The 14,998-nt window shown below is 39.3% G+C and overlaps 1 protein-coding gene across 9 annotated transcripts in view; it reads left to right on the top strand.

Moving 5' to 3' along the window:
• The first annotated feature begins 618 nt into the window (after positions 1-618).
• ZMYND11 (zinc finger MYND-type containing 11) overlaps positions 619-14,998 on the top strand; it is a 139,847-nt gene continuing 125,467 nt past the window's right edge. For 6 of the 9 annotated variants that reach the window (XM_061585782.1, XM_061585779.1, XM_061585778.1 and 3 more), the window contains exon 1: positions 619-900. The gene's annotated coding sequence lies outside the window, so the exon portion shown is untranslated. Of the gene's footprint in view, positions 901-1,407; positions 1,563-1,629; positions 1,865-14,998 lie in introns of those variants that run through there. The other 3 variants (XM_061585775.1, XM_061585781.1, XM_061585776.1) reach the window with 3 other exon arrangements.

The raw sequence follows: 14,998 nt of genomic DNA, 5'->3' as shown, positions 1-14,998 counted from the left end.
GTCAGATAGAATTGCCACCTTATAACCAGGCATATTATGGACACTCCTGCTATTAACTATGCCAGTGGCTCAAAATGCATTGGACAGTAAGGGTCTTATTGTGATTAAAATATAATCATGATAGGATGTATTACGTAATATTAATCATAATAATAATTAAGTACAGACCTGGACAAGAGGCTACTAATGCCTAATGGTTATTTTGGCTTTTCATCACTGTCTACTACAGGGCAGAGAAACAAAACATGTTATATCTAGAAATCAAATTACTCTTATTAGTTCTCTTTATAACACACACTCTTGCTGTTTGATGCCTCTTGTTCTCAAACATATTTTTGCAAACGACACAAAAGATTTATTGAATTTTGTTACGACTCCTAATTTTCCCTTCTCCCCTCCTCCAAAATAGGTTTTTAATTTATAATGGGCAAAGAACCCAAGAAAGGACAATCCTCAAGAATTATGAACGGGGTGGCAACCTTCTAATATTGCATATGAATTGAGAGTAAATATTGTCATATTAAAAATCCACGCTGAATGTTTCAGTAGTTGGAAGAATCAGTGCTCTTGAACGTCATTCGAGTCTCTCTAGCCGGCATAATAAACGGAGGGGGGAAAGCAGCGAACAGCAACTCCAACAGACGCCACTAGAGTTCTCCTTCTCCCAAGGATCCGCGGCTTCATTCTTAAACCCTGTTTACCCCTGAAAGCTAGAAGTGTGGACAGACAGGAGAGAAGAGAGAAAAATTCAGACACAATAAAACTCCGATGGGGGGGAGAAATATGTAGAAGGAGGAGGGAGCCGCGGCCTGGAGAAGGGATTGAAAAGTTTCGCCTGGGTTAACTTCTCCTCTTCCTCCCCCTGCAGCAACAGACAGAGCAGCAGCCAAGAGGCACAAGGTGAGAAAGACTCTCTTCAGTCTGGGGAGGAGGAGTGCGCGGGGGGACAAACGACTTTGAATTTACAGCCCTGTGGAGATTATGTGTGTCTTTCTCCCTGGCTTCGGGGGGCGAGAGAAAGGCGGCGTCTCTCCGCTCGAATGTGGAATTATTTTTCTTTTTAAATATATGATGGAGGATTATAAACATGGCGCCTTAAAAAAAAAAGAAACCTACAAAATCATGTACACATTGAACCACAAGAGGAGAGGGGTTTGAGGGAAAGGTTGTGGGTGTATTTGATACATGCGTACATACATATGTATGTGTGTGCAATACATATATGGCTTGTAGATGATACATATGTGTATGTATCAAATATACGTGCGTAAAGATCGCGGCGATAGGGAGGATTGCAAAAAAAAAATCATGCTCATAACAATTTGTAATAATAACAATCGACTGTGCCAACTGGATTGAAGCGTTGAGGTATTTTTCTTCTTTCTTTTCGTCTTTCCCTGATAACAGAGAATCGTTTTCTGGATGTCGTGCAAGCCAGAATACGGGGCGGGAATGGATTTGTTATTAATCTTACAATTAATAAGAAATCTCCCCCTTTTCGTTGATTTTTAAGAGGATGTGGCTTTCTCGCTCGTGTTAAAAGTTACAGCTGCTACCTGAGGGTAAGGTGAGGGGGTTAGTGGGTAGAGAACGTAGTCAGAATGGAGAGGAAAAGGGTGTGTGTGTGCGTGTTAGGCAACGGGGAGGGGGGCGGACACTACTTTCCCGTTACGGCCTGCCAAGAATAGTGGAGCCGGGGACTCGAGTGACTAGAGACGCCGGGCAGGGCGCAACCGTCCCCGGTCGCAACCCTTCTTCCCCCCACCCCGTCCTCCCCTGTTGGGCCTCCCGGATTGAAGACGCCTGCTTGTTTCCCTCCCTTCTCTCTCCCGTATTCGTCTCACTGTGGCTGCTTCGGAGACAGGTTTGGACCGAATAATAGTAGAAGCTGGGTGGGGTGTGACTGCCACAAGGACATGATGATGGTGCGGGGAGTGGAATAAAGAAAAACTCCCCTTAGGAAAAGCAGGTTGGGAGGACACGGGTTGCTTTAAATCCTCCTGCCCTAAAGCATTGGGAGGGGTGAAACGCATGCCCACGCCCACTCCCCCAAAAGGTGAATTAGTGCATGAGAACAGAGGGTGGGCTTATTCTCTGCTTGGTCCTCATGAGGAATAGTAGGGCAGGCGTTACCTTTAAAAAAGGAAAAGGGTGGGAAGGGTATGCTCATTGTTATTGGAGCGGACAGGTTAAGAACGGGGGCAGAGCCTTGTTCTCCCTGCGGGCAGGCAGTCCCTGAGGGTAAATTTGGTTAATTCTCTTTCCTTATACAGGAATGGAGCAATAACCTACATTGGCCTACCTATAGGATGTGGGTTGATCTGAGGGTGTTTGCCAAAAAAAAGGGGGGGGAGGAGAAATGAATGGGGAGAGGGGTTTTATGAGATTTCCCTCCCACAATTTGTTTAAAAAATAGGTTTAAGGGAGGACTTACCCCATTTTGACTTCTTAAGACTTGAGGCTACTGGTACCCTTAGCGTTGTTAGGTGCCTTCAAGTCGATTAAAACTTATGGTGACCCTATGAATCGGCGACCTCCAGTAACATATGTCATGAACCACTCTGTTCAGATCTTGTAAGTTAAGGTCTGTGGCTTCCTTTATGGAATCAATCCATCCCTTGTTTGGTTTTCCTCTTTTTCCACTCCCTTCTGTTTTTCCCAGCATTACTGTTTTTTCTAGTGAATCATGTCTTCTTATTATGTGTCCAAAGTATGATAACCTCAGTTTCATCATTTTAGCTTCTAATGATAGTTCTGGTTTAATTTGTTCTAACACCCAATTATTTGTCTTTTTCACAATCCATGGTATGCTCAAAGATCCAACTCTTCTGTTCCATGATTCTATGATCTCCTCCAACACCACATTTCAAATGAGTTGATTTTTCTCTTATCTGCTTTTTTCACTGTCCAGCTGAAAAGTTCTTAAAGAGTAGTTGAAGGCCAAATGAGGGTTTTTCCCACCCTTCCAATCCAGTTTAATGGATGGATGGATTCTGAAGTGAGTTGTTTAACTAGTTGTTTTATATTAATTAACATGGTGTACATCTAGGATAATTGCCTTTAATCTGCCTGAGTTGTTAACTGGTTTTTATTCTAAATTTCCTCAAGGCTACATTGAACTCAGTGGGATTGGTTTCTTTTTCTGTTAGATTTATATCCCACCCTTCTCTTGGCATACTCAAAGGTGATTAACAAAGTCCCCAACCATTAAACCAATTTAAGCTTGCAAAGACTGCACAGGTGGTTGCCCTATGAGGTGCTGCAAGGATTAGGTTTTGCCAGCAGTTCCCTCTAACAGGGATGTGGAATTCAGGCCCCAAAGCTGAATGTGGCCCTCCAGGCCTCTCTCTGTGGCTCTCAGGACTCTCCCCAGACCTCACCCACTCCTCAGTCACATCCTTTCTGCCCAGGCCATACCCCTCACTAGCCTTGGTTTGCACCTTAGGTGTTTTTGGCTGGCTAAAACATGTCTTTGAACGTTGATACTCCTTTTTAGTTTGCCAGGATGGAGGATGGAGAGTGATGTGTGAGCATGTGTAGAAGTAAGCATCCTGTACAAAGATAAAATGAATATTTGGTGGCCCCACCCAGCTCTGGTATGTGGACCTCAGAAGGTTGCATAGTAGGGAATGTGGACCTCATGGTTAAAAAAGTTCTCCACCCCAGTTCCAACAGATGAACAGGTGGTGTTGGCGGCATGTGATTGTATTGTGTTATGCTCTCACAGTGCTCCTCTAAAGTGAATAGTGGTCTAATGTGTCTAAATGCTTAATGAGATGGTACATATATTTTTTTCTTTTTTACCTCATCTTTGCTCAGTGTAGCCAAATGCAGCATACACAGAGTTTCCAGGTGGCTTCCCATGTATGTGCTGACTAAAACTGGACCAGTTTAGCTTCAACAGAACTGCTGCAAATGTGCCTTCAAGATCTCTAGTGTTTTGTGTTCTCTGTGGGATTTACGAAGTCCTCACACATTTTCCTCCAAAGGTATTCTTTTCTCCAATCCTGTTCTGCCACCTAATTATGTGCCCTCTGAGGAGGCATTCCCTACATAACACCTCTTCCTCTGCATATCTTGATTAGAAAGGTCAAAAAATCATGCTGAAAGACATCTACCTGCTTGTAATGAGCTTTTAACTCAGGTCCTGTATTCCACAGATGAAATGTACATTGCAGAAAGCCGCTTTGTGTTAAAAACATACACCACAAAACAACTTATAATTATGCTAGTCAGGCATCATTATAATAAAATAAAACACTGGGAGCATTGGTCCTACTACATCTTTATTTTAAAACATTTAAGAAATATTTTTTTAAAACCTCAAATATATATCCTAACCATCCATTGTAATCGTATTTCCAAAACAGTGAATCAGGCATATTCTGCTGCCAAAGCAATATAAGAATCTAGATCAGGATATTGCTTCTGTTCCCTGTTCTAATTATTTTGTTTCGTCTTTTGCTCAAGTTCCAACATCTAAATTCCCATAACATCTTATTTTAAACTGTCCCATAAGCAAATAACGAATAGGGTAGAATTTGCAGGTGGGGAATACAGTAGATTTTGTTGAATTATTCTGTAAAAATTCAGAAATATGGAAAATATTCAGAAATATTCAGAGAGATGGAGTTTCATTATATTCTTTGGTTTCATTATATACTGTGGTCCTATAAAGCATGAGCATAAAAGACATATGTGTGATACCTCTTGCTTCAGGGGACATCACATATTGCAGGGGCAGCATTGGGGCCTAAGAGAAATTTGTAGCAATGTATTTATTTTATTATTAAATTTATATCCTGCCATACCTCCCAAAAGAAGCCCAGGGCAGCAAACAAGTTATAAAACACTTCAAACATCTATAACATGTTTTAAAAATTAAACATATTTTAAAAAATCTTTAACAACATATTTAAAAAATCTTTAAAAACAATTCAAACACAGATGCAGACTGGGATAAGGTTTCTACTTAAAAGTCTTGTTGAAAGGAGAAGGTCTTCAATAGGCACCAAACAGACAACATAGATGGCTCCTGCCTAATATTTAAGGGGAGTGAATTCCAAAGGGTAGGTACCACAACAATAAAGGTCTGCTTCCTATGTTGTGTAGAACAGACCTCCTGATGAGATGGTATCTGTAGGAGGCCCTTACCTGCAGAGCACAGTGATCAACTGGGTGTATAAGGGGTAAGCCGATATTTCGGGTATTTCACTCACAACCTGACTTTATGCTGCCACCATCAGCACGGGATGACATTCTTGTACTTTGTGTTACTTAATACAGGAGAACTAATTCACCATACTTCCTCACAGTCACTAATACAGAATCTGATAATAATACATAAGTGTGATTGGAAAGGTATCAATAATTTTAAGCAGCCTCTTATTGCAACTTTAATGTTGCTTGTATGCATGCTAACCAACCCCCACTCCAAATGATACTCTGTGCAGCCCAGCAGTTGTGTTTTTTTTAATCTGTTGTGGGGATATGAATGCTAATAAGGTGTAAATGTCATAATTTTTATGGAGGAGTCAGCTTTTATTCTGGGATGCATTTTAGGTAGGGAATTGGAGAGATTTTCTTTTATGTTTTCCTTTCAAATGATGTATAAACAATGATAATCAAGCACCTACAAGCTCTGGTTTTTCTGGTTGCTTGCACACAACTCTTCAGAAGCAGATTACTCTGTCTTCACTGTGACAAATGTCACATAAGTGGCACAGAAATGACATCTGTGATTTTAGGGCATTTTGAGTTTAGTCTGATTCTAAAAATACTCAAATAGCACAAGCCTTATTTCTCTTAGTTGGGACTGACCAGATAGAACACTGGATTGCAGATTTTATACAGTAGGGCTCCGCTTTCAGTGGCTTTCAATTAGAGTAAGGCCCCAGTCATACGGCACTTTATGGCATTTTTGGGCATCAGGCACCATTCTATTGAATGAATTCTGCTTTTCGGCGGGGGTCTGGAACGTAACCCGTTGTATGAGTGGGGCCCTACTGTATTAGACTTTTACAGTGTACAAAATCCTGTACTATCCTTATCTCATTTACCATCACAGTAACCCTGGGAGGTAGGTTAGGCTGAGAGATGGCAGCCAAGATAACCTATTGACTGTATGGCTGAGCCAAGATTTGAAATGCCGTTCAAACCAATGCTCTGTCGTTGCCTCCCCTCCCCCCCAGCAACTCACAACCACCTATTTTTATATAACATTTTTAGCACTTAGCATAATGTAAGTGTTGTATATAAGATAAAAAGGGCCCTGATTGGTTGGCTTCTATAATCAGGACTAAAGTGAAGGATAGTCCATAGTATTTTTCACAATGTGGGGGGCATTGGTTGAAAAACTTGGACCTCAAGGTTTTCTTCAGTCTGAGAAAATATACCATTATGACAGCTAGAGAGGTAGAAGTGAACAGGTACATGGCTCAGTGGATAAGGCAGATGTTATGCATTCAGAAGGTTCCAGGTTCAATCTCTGACATTTCCATTTAAAAAGGACCTTGGAGAGCTATTGCTTTGTCTAGGAATATAGCCCTTATTTCTGCATTGATTATGCTGAGAGTAATATTTATGGCCAGTTGTTCTTGTTCCCCCACATACCTTCAACCTGTCACACATCTAACTGAAGTGGGGTTACATCTATAATGGGCTTGGGGTATATGCATTTTGGGCTTGCCTATGATTTTGTAGTACTTCTTCATTCAACAACTCTAATATATGTGGTACATTCACATGTCTCTAAGTAATAGTTGTGTCAGTGTGCTAGCTGTGAGATTATTTTGGGACAGGTTTATAGCAGAAGATTAAATCAGAATTCTAGAAAGGATTCCGAGCACAAGCCAATTTTATATTGGTATGAGAGATACACTAGAAAAAATTAATCCAGATTAATTTTGGCAAATGGATGATAGCCAAAAGGATGAAAATCAATGAATATTGGAGTGAAATGAAATGGGGGTTATTTGTAAGCAGTTACGTGTAAGGTGCTTATGAACAGATCAATAATGTGGTATGTCACTATTTTTCTGGCACAGCTGAGTTAGCAAAACAAAGCAGCACACCTTTTCAGACATCAGGGCCTTGGGAAATGTTTTCTTATTTGTTTAAGAACAACAGGATTGTCTCATTATGGGTCTTCAATAAATCAGTTCTTTTGTAGAAATGGAAAATGAAAATCACTTAAGAAGCACTAACTGAATAAATGCCATTAAAAATATAGGAATTGCCAGGATAGCAGATACTGAATTAATGTTATGAAATAGGGCAATTTTAGGTTGGCATTCTGACATCCTAGGGTCATCTTCCTGAAAGTCCCATAGTATTGCTTGCTGATTTTTTTAAAAAACTCCTGCTGGCATGCAGGTGAAAAGACAGAAGAAAGATGCTTTCACTCCCAAAAGCCTCCTTTTATTGAATGTTCATAATTGTTCAATTTGCTTTTAAGAAAAATTGAGACAAGTAGGGCGGGGAACAACAAAAGTCAACTTGTAATTCATATTACATTAATCACAAGAGCCTGAGTATTGTTTCACATAATTGCAAACAATTTTGTGATCAGCAATTTGGAGCATGTACTGGTGTTTTTAAGACTATGAAAGTACTTTCTGACTCTTTAATACAAGAAATTGAAAAGTATAGTCAGGATTATCTGTTTCATAGGCTTGCATTTTATGTGAGTCCGAGAGCTAAATAAATATTTGTTAATTTGCTTGGAAATGTTTGTGGGAAACCTAATGGTTTGCAAAGTAAGAACACTGCAGAATATTTCATATTTTAGGTCATTTTGTCCTCTGTTGATCTGTTTCTTTGCTGTAATTTTGGTTGCTTTGTGAATAAATACTTACCGCTTATCATTGGTACTTGTTTAATTTCTGAGGGTTTATTCATAAGTAATGTTTCAGTTTGTCATTATTATATTGGAAGTTAATCATCTATTTCAGCAGTGGCATGTTACAAAATAAGCGGCTTTCCGCCATTAAAAAAACAATTTTAAAAAGTATTTTTTTAAAAAATTCAGCAACTTTGCAAGTGTTTTAGACCTAACATGAATATTATAGAACAGTTATGAGAATTCATTGGAGACGATCATAGCTGTTTGTATCACAAGCATATTTTACAGATAAATCCTTATCCATTATTCATGTTAGTTTTGTGCCTTTAAGTTTCTATAATGTTATGAATGCTTGGCATGGCTGCTAGTTTGTTATTAATTTGAATAGATGCATATTATAAAAACAATGATCAATAGTGATATAGGTTACAGTCCTGAGTCTAAGCAAGTCTAAGTTAGTGCATGGATGGGAGACTGAAGGAGAATCTGATGTACACCACTTTGAGTTCTGTGGAAGTCACTGGGATAAAAATGTAATAAATAAAATAAGCATTTACATTTTACTAGCTGTTTATAAGAGTGCATGAGAAGTAACTTCAAACATTTCCAAAAACCACTCCAATATCTATATGTATCTATTGTCAGCCCCTTGAACCTATATGTATTTGAATATGAATTCACATACGGTATGAAAATTAAATAAATGCCATTTTATATATGAATTCCCATAAAGGAAAGATGTTTTGTTTGGTGAAAAAAACTATTACAGTTGAGATGTCTGAGCAAAAGAAGTTCTCTCCTGTATCCTTCCACCTTAAGCTCTTACAAATAGTATATTTATTATATGTATGGAAAAAATAATCTACAATATCTATAGACCATTTTACCCAGCTACTTGATGTCAGTTCACACAGGTGAACAATCTTCATGTAGTCCTGCCTGATTAGCTCCAGATTCATGAATTGCTTAGAGAAATGTATTTTATGAAGATGACTCCATGTTCCCTTACATTTTTCTTCTATGGGCTTTCAGTGAAATTCCGCCTGTACAGGGGAATTTTCAAGGGTTTGAGAAGTTTTAACATGCTACTACAATTTTGTATTTAAAAATTACAAGAATACCACAGAAAATTATAAATAAATAAATAAAAAGAAGACTGGTAATATGTTGCACTGACAACATGCTATTCCTTTACACATACCATTATCTATCTAAATCCTAAGAAAGTGTCGGAAGGCAGAGCTGGGGTCCCAATCCCGGGGAGCTGGATCCCGGAGAGTTGGGAGAAGATTATTCGGATGGATGGCAGAGGGAAGGGGGAGGAACTTCCCCCCTTTGGAGCGAAGACGAAACAGAGGATCTGCCAGTGATAAGGTCGCTTAGCAACGGGGAGCCTGAGCCCTCCCTGGACATTCTCACGCCTCCCCCTCTTTCAGGCTCAGAGCAAGAGGGGGAAGAGGGAGGGCTGCTCACAGTCGAAAAGCGGGGAGGCAGTTTACCATCAGCCCCTCCCCTATCCCCCATCCTGGAATCGGAAACTTCAGAAGAGGAGGGGGTGATGCTTCCCCCCTCACCGCGCACACGCAGACAGCTGAAAAGACAGGAGAGAAGGGGGGGGAAGGCGGGCAGTACCTGAGGGGCAGTTAAGGAGGAGCGAAAGATTGCGCGCCCGTTTGGCCCCTTCTTAAAGAACAGGCGGGAAGAAGTCCCTTGCTGTGTCAACTTTCTCCCAATGCCGCAGGACCTGTATCCCTGTATTGATTCATGAGAAAACGCAGTCTTTGTTTGGACATTACCCTAATAAAACACGAATTAACTACAATCGTTGGTCTGGTTCCTGAGTCACATCCTGGGCCTGACAGAAAGGGAGCAACATCATGATTTGTATTACATCTCTTGTTCAAAAATGAAATGGAATCTGATCTTCTCTTATTGTAACATGATATTTAACGTGCTACCTTTATTTAAAAAAGGAAGCAATGTGTGTGTTCCCCTAAAATCATCCAAAAGAAAAAGCAATCTTTGTTCCCCAACAATATGAAGCATATTGAATGCAACATTTGGTATGACCTAATTTTGCTCATATTTTTCAACTTAAGTATTGTTTATTCATTATTAAAATTTATACCCTGCCCTTCATTTGAATTATTTTTACAATAAAAACAGTCAAAATATGATACAGTAAAAGAACAACATATGAATAAATTAAGGGCAATAGCTCTATAAAGGCATTACAAAGTTATAGGCCATAAAACAGATTAATAAAGATTTCTTGGTGCTGAAATGCCATCTAGTCGCTCATGATGACTCTACCACCTCATTATGTGCAGAGCAGGTTTCTGCTGTCCACAGTGCATTCTCATACTTTATCTTGGTGCTGTGTTTTGAGAAATGGTTGAAGCAGCAGTATTTAACATATTTCTGTAAGATTCTGGATAAATAGAAACTACAAGGTCCCAGGAACTATTTTTTTATTCTATAGATCACATAGAATTGTATGGTGAAATCTTATGTTAAATAAAAAAAATTCATTGGAGGAAAGATTGTGTTATGATATTTCATTCCCTAAAAGCCCAAAAAATGCATTACAACTGTCGTTGAATAAATATTCCACCAAACAAAATCCTTAATGTGCACCCATCTCATGTATTTCATATTCCTTCTTCATTTATCCATGCAACTATTACCTCCCAACTCAGTCTTGCTTTTGCCTACTTATGATGTGCATAATTTCATGTGAAATTAAGAAGAACAAATTGCTCTGAGGTTGTAAAAATCCATTTTCTTTTCAAAGCACTGCCTTTACAATGTGCAGTAATGTTGCTATTAATTTTTTTTGTAAAGAAAAGGCACCATGCTAGTTATTTGACAAATAGTATTGGGAAATCATTTAGCTAAGGGATACCACCCATGTGCATGTGATTTGAACAATAGGAAGCTGAATGCTCTGTCACTTGATGAGAATACTAAGGGGGGAAAATATATCAAGGTCAGCCTGTTCTCCATTTGCCAGGATTATTTATTATATCCCACCTTTCTTCCATCATGGATCTCATAGGGCTCTCCAGTAGTCTCCCATCCAGGCAATGACCAGACTCTGACTGGCATAGGTTCTGTGCATTTGATGCCTCATATGCTTTCAAACCATTCTTTGGAACTAAGAATGAACAATAGATATAACTGATGTAACTTTCTGCTGTTGAGTTTTAAAGACAGTACTTACTGGTGGTGGTTGTAAGGCATCAGGGTTTTATTCCATGTACCATATTGAAGAGAGGGTTTGTGTTGAAACAGGTTTGAGAAACGGAACCCCAGTTCTCCTTGGGAACATCCATAATGCAGATGTGCCAACTCAACTGCCCCTCCCAGCTATAGCATTTTGAGAACGTTAATTTATTTTGGGACTACAAGTCTTTTGAGTTATTGTTGTTTCTACAAAACTCTCTTGAAAAATTCCTAGTTGCTGCACACTTGTTTGCTTCCTTTCACCCAAGAGAAGAGAAAGGAAAGTTTCAGGGAGATGTGTATATTCTTATTAATGTTCCTGGATTTCTCCTGGTCTAGATGTGGCTATCCAAGCTATGAAATGTGGACAGAATACTTCTGCTCTGCTCCCATTGTCTGAATAGGCACCTGTGTGCTGCCTGCATAATTATCCTGCCCAAGGTCTCCACCCCATTCTCTAGTCTGTATCCAGCCAAGCTGAAAGGAAGGCTGCAGTATGATGGCTGCCTGGTTATTTCCTCTTACAACTTGAATGTTAGCATAGAGAGCATTATGCATGGAAAAATTACAAGCATGTCATAATCTTTGCGCCTTAGGATTTGATGCTAGTTCAAAATATTTTCCTATCTTTCTGGAATCCTATTTTAAAAATTCAATTAAAAATAGCTTTGAAATTTGAATATTATTTTTTAAATAGTACATTTCCTTTATGTGTGTCCTCAGTATGTGAGCATTTCAGAACAGAAGAAATAATGGGTATATTCTTTAGATTTCCTTCATTTTATACAGTATTGAGCTTTTGGTCAGGAGAAATATTAAAATATTATTTGAGCATTATTGAGATGCGCTTTCCTCTTTCCTCCTAATAAACTAAAGTATTATTCATTGCAAATGGAAATATTCCAGCTTTTTCCATTCTGGAAATTAGAGATGTAGAGCTGCAATATGAGTATCAATTGTCATTTTTAGATATTTTGGTTTCTCATTGTTACACAGAAGGTTAGTCGCATTGTTTGCTCATTGTGATTTAGACAATCACCAAATCAAATGCATGAATGCAGATGACCATTTTACTATAGATTCTGCTCATAATATATAGAAAAATTCTCCTTTGGCAGGATATGTAGGTGGCAGTGCTACAGTGGGGTAAGAAAGCTCATCCCAAGGTAATCTGTGTGGCTCAGCATGGAAAGAATGTAGTAAAATTTTGCTGTGTGGTTATCTAGCTTAATACATGGTAGGTAGAAAGGAACATTTTTGGGATTACACGTATAATGTGGCAGAAGTGTGTTATTTCTGTGTGTACTGCAGGCTTGCTTGTTTTTTACTAGATTTATAACCCTCCTTACTGTTGGCATACTAAAGGTGGCTAACAAAATCACTATCATGCAGAACAGTTATAACAATTCCTGGCATGTCCAGGTAGGACTGGGAATATTCCCTGTCTGCAACCCTGGAGAGCTTCGTACAGTCAGTGTAGTAGACAATACACAGATGGACCAATGGCCTGAGTTAGTTTAAGGCAGCTTCTTATGTTCCTATAATTCAATGCAAAATTACAGAAAAGATAGGAGTCATCATATAGGATATTGATTTTAGTAGAGAAGTGGATTTTCCCTTTACTTGACTACTGGCAGTTGAATTTTTTTTTCAAAGACCATTAAAGATAATAACAAAAATGATAGTGGCAACAAGGTGTTTGCCCACTTCATTGGATAAACGTGAGACTGTGAGCCAGTTCCCATGAGCCTTGCCCATGGGCCATGTCGGCTGAGGATGATGGGAACTGGAGTCCAGCAACATCTGGAGAGCCGCAGTTTCTCCACCCCTGCTATAAGTATGCAGGTGTAATGAGTATTATTACACTTTCTACAACTGGTCAAGTGATGGCTTGCATTTTGGGGCCAGTGAGAGGCCACGGACCGGAACTTGCAAGATCTGAACAGGGTGGTTCATGACATATGCTATTGGAGGTCACTGATTCATAGGGTCACCATAAGTCGTAATCGACTTGAAGGCATATAACAACAAAACAAAAGAGAGCCTTTGCACTTATTTTGGTTTATCAAAAGGATATGGCTCTATGTAGGCATGATGCCTCATCTTGATTTGTTTTCTTTAACTGTGGTTAAACTTTGCATCAGAACTTTGACCTTTAAATTTGCCTTTGAACAGAGAGGTGCTTAATTGGCTTGACTGACAGTTAAGAAAATTGGCATATTGTTCTGCAGTGAGCACTGAATAAGCCCAGGTGGTAGCTGTTGAGAGGAGTTGACTTTTCAGTTCAGTATGTAATTGAAGTACTTCAGACAAGAGATTTCAAAGTGGTTCCACAATAGTTGACGTGTGGAAGCACTCTGGAGATGAGACAGTGTGATTCATGGAGCTAACGTATGATTTCATAAAGTCTTCCTCAAAGGCCCTTGCTTATAGCCACCTTGGTTGAGAATAAGATTTCAAGATTTTATTTCGCTGGAGCTAGAGGTCACAAAGATACTAAAGTCATTTTAAGAAAGCAAGTGATCACCTGACCAGCTCTATAAAAATACATTTTGAGATGAAATGGAAAGGCTGACACATGTAAGTATATATTTTTGCGATGTATACAGCGTTAGTGTACCCTTGCAAATAATTTAGGAGGGAGTTATCCAGCACCCTGTTTCATTCACCCATGCTGCTGTTTCCTCAGTGCTTTAATGTGTACTTACTGGTCCTTTGACTCTGGAAGAGATATGGTACCCTAGCAGCTATTGGTGGTGCTGTTTCGATGCTTGGAAGGAGGTGGGCAGGCAAAAAGGTCAGTGGGATGAGGATTAGAAAAAGCAGATATCTAGAAAATCAGGATGCAGGCATTTGAGAAGATAGTAGCCAGTGAGGGTGGAGGTTTAGAACATGTGGGTTAGGACTCAGGTTCACAAAAGGGAGCCGTATAGAGAAGAGTAGATAGCTAGAGGAAGAAGTGTGAGAGGGGAAGGAAACCTGCGAAAGATAAAGGACAGGAAGGAGAGATTGACCAGGTGAGAAGAGAAAAAATATATATAGATTTGAGATGAGACAAAAACATATAGATTTGAAATAATACGGCTGCAGGCACAAGAAAACATTTGAATTCCCAAAATGTAGCCCAAGAGTGCTGAATAGATGATACTGACGAACAGCAGAACTGCAGAGTCTGTTGGGGGTACTGAACAGCTCTGTATGAGAGTCCTGTTGGATCAGAGCAAAGGTCCATCTACTCTAGCATTGTGTTTCCTAAAGTGCCCAGCCAGATGCTTTCAAGGAGACCACAAGCAGCCTTCCCTTTCTGTTTACCCGCAAGAGCAACCGGTAACCAGAAACTTGCTGTCTCTGAACATGGTCACTGTTTGTGACTGATCATCACAAATTTGTCAAAGCCCCTGCCATGCTGTCTAAGCCAGTGATCATGACTGCATCTTGTGGCAGCGAATCTATAATTTAATTATGCATTCTGTGAAGATATACTTTCTTGTCCTTTATCTCCTGCCAATCAACTTTTGTGGAGCTGTAATATAACTCAGAACAGTAGAGCTGGTAAGCTTCAATCTGTTTAATCTCAATCAACTAAAGCTTCAGTTGATTAATTGGTGGGAGACGCATTTTAATCTGTGGGGTTGTAAATTAATAATATACTTCATTTTTTGTGTCTGTTAGGATTCCAGTATATTATTGGGAAATGAAAAAGAAAATACTTACGGCGTAATTTCCTTCTAGCAATAAATGGTACTTTTGTTTCTTATATTATGTTAAACTTTTTGTAGTATCTCAAAAAACACACCACTAGACGTGAATATAAATACAATGGATTAATTTGTTGAAAGACAGATTGTAATCAGCTAAAAGTTCTTAAATTTGTTGAAAGCCGTACCACATCTTGCTGCTGTGAAAGAAAAGTTGCTCAGGAGCACTGAA

This window comes from Rhineura floridana, chromosome 10, assembly GCF_030035675.1.
Source record: "Rhineura floridana isolate rRhiFlo1 chromosome 10, rRhiFlo1.hap2, whole genome shotgun sequence".
Lineage (NCBI taxonomy): Eukaryota > Metazoa > Chordata > Lepidosauria > Squamata > Rhineuridae > Rhineura > Rhineura floridana.
The sequence above is the reverse complement of the archived record's forward strand: the minus strand, read 5'-3'. Positions and strand labels throughout refer to the sequence as shown.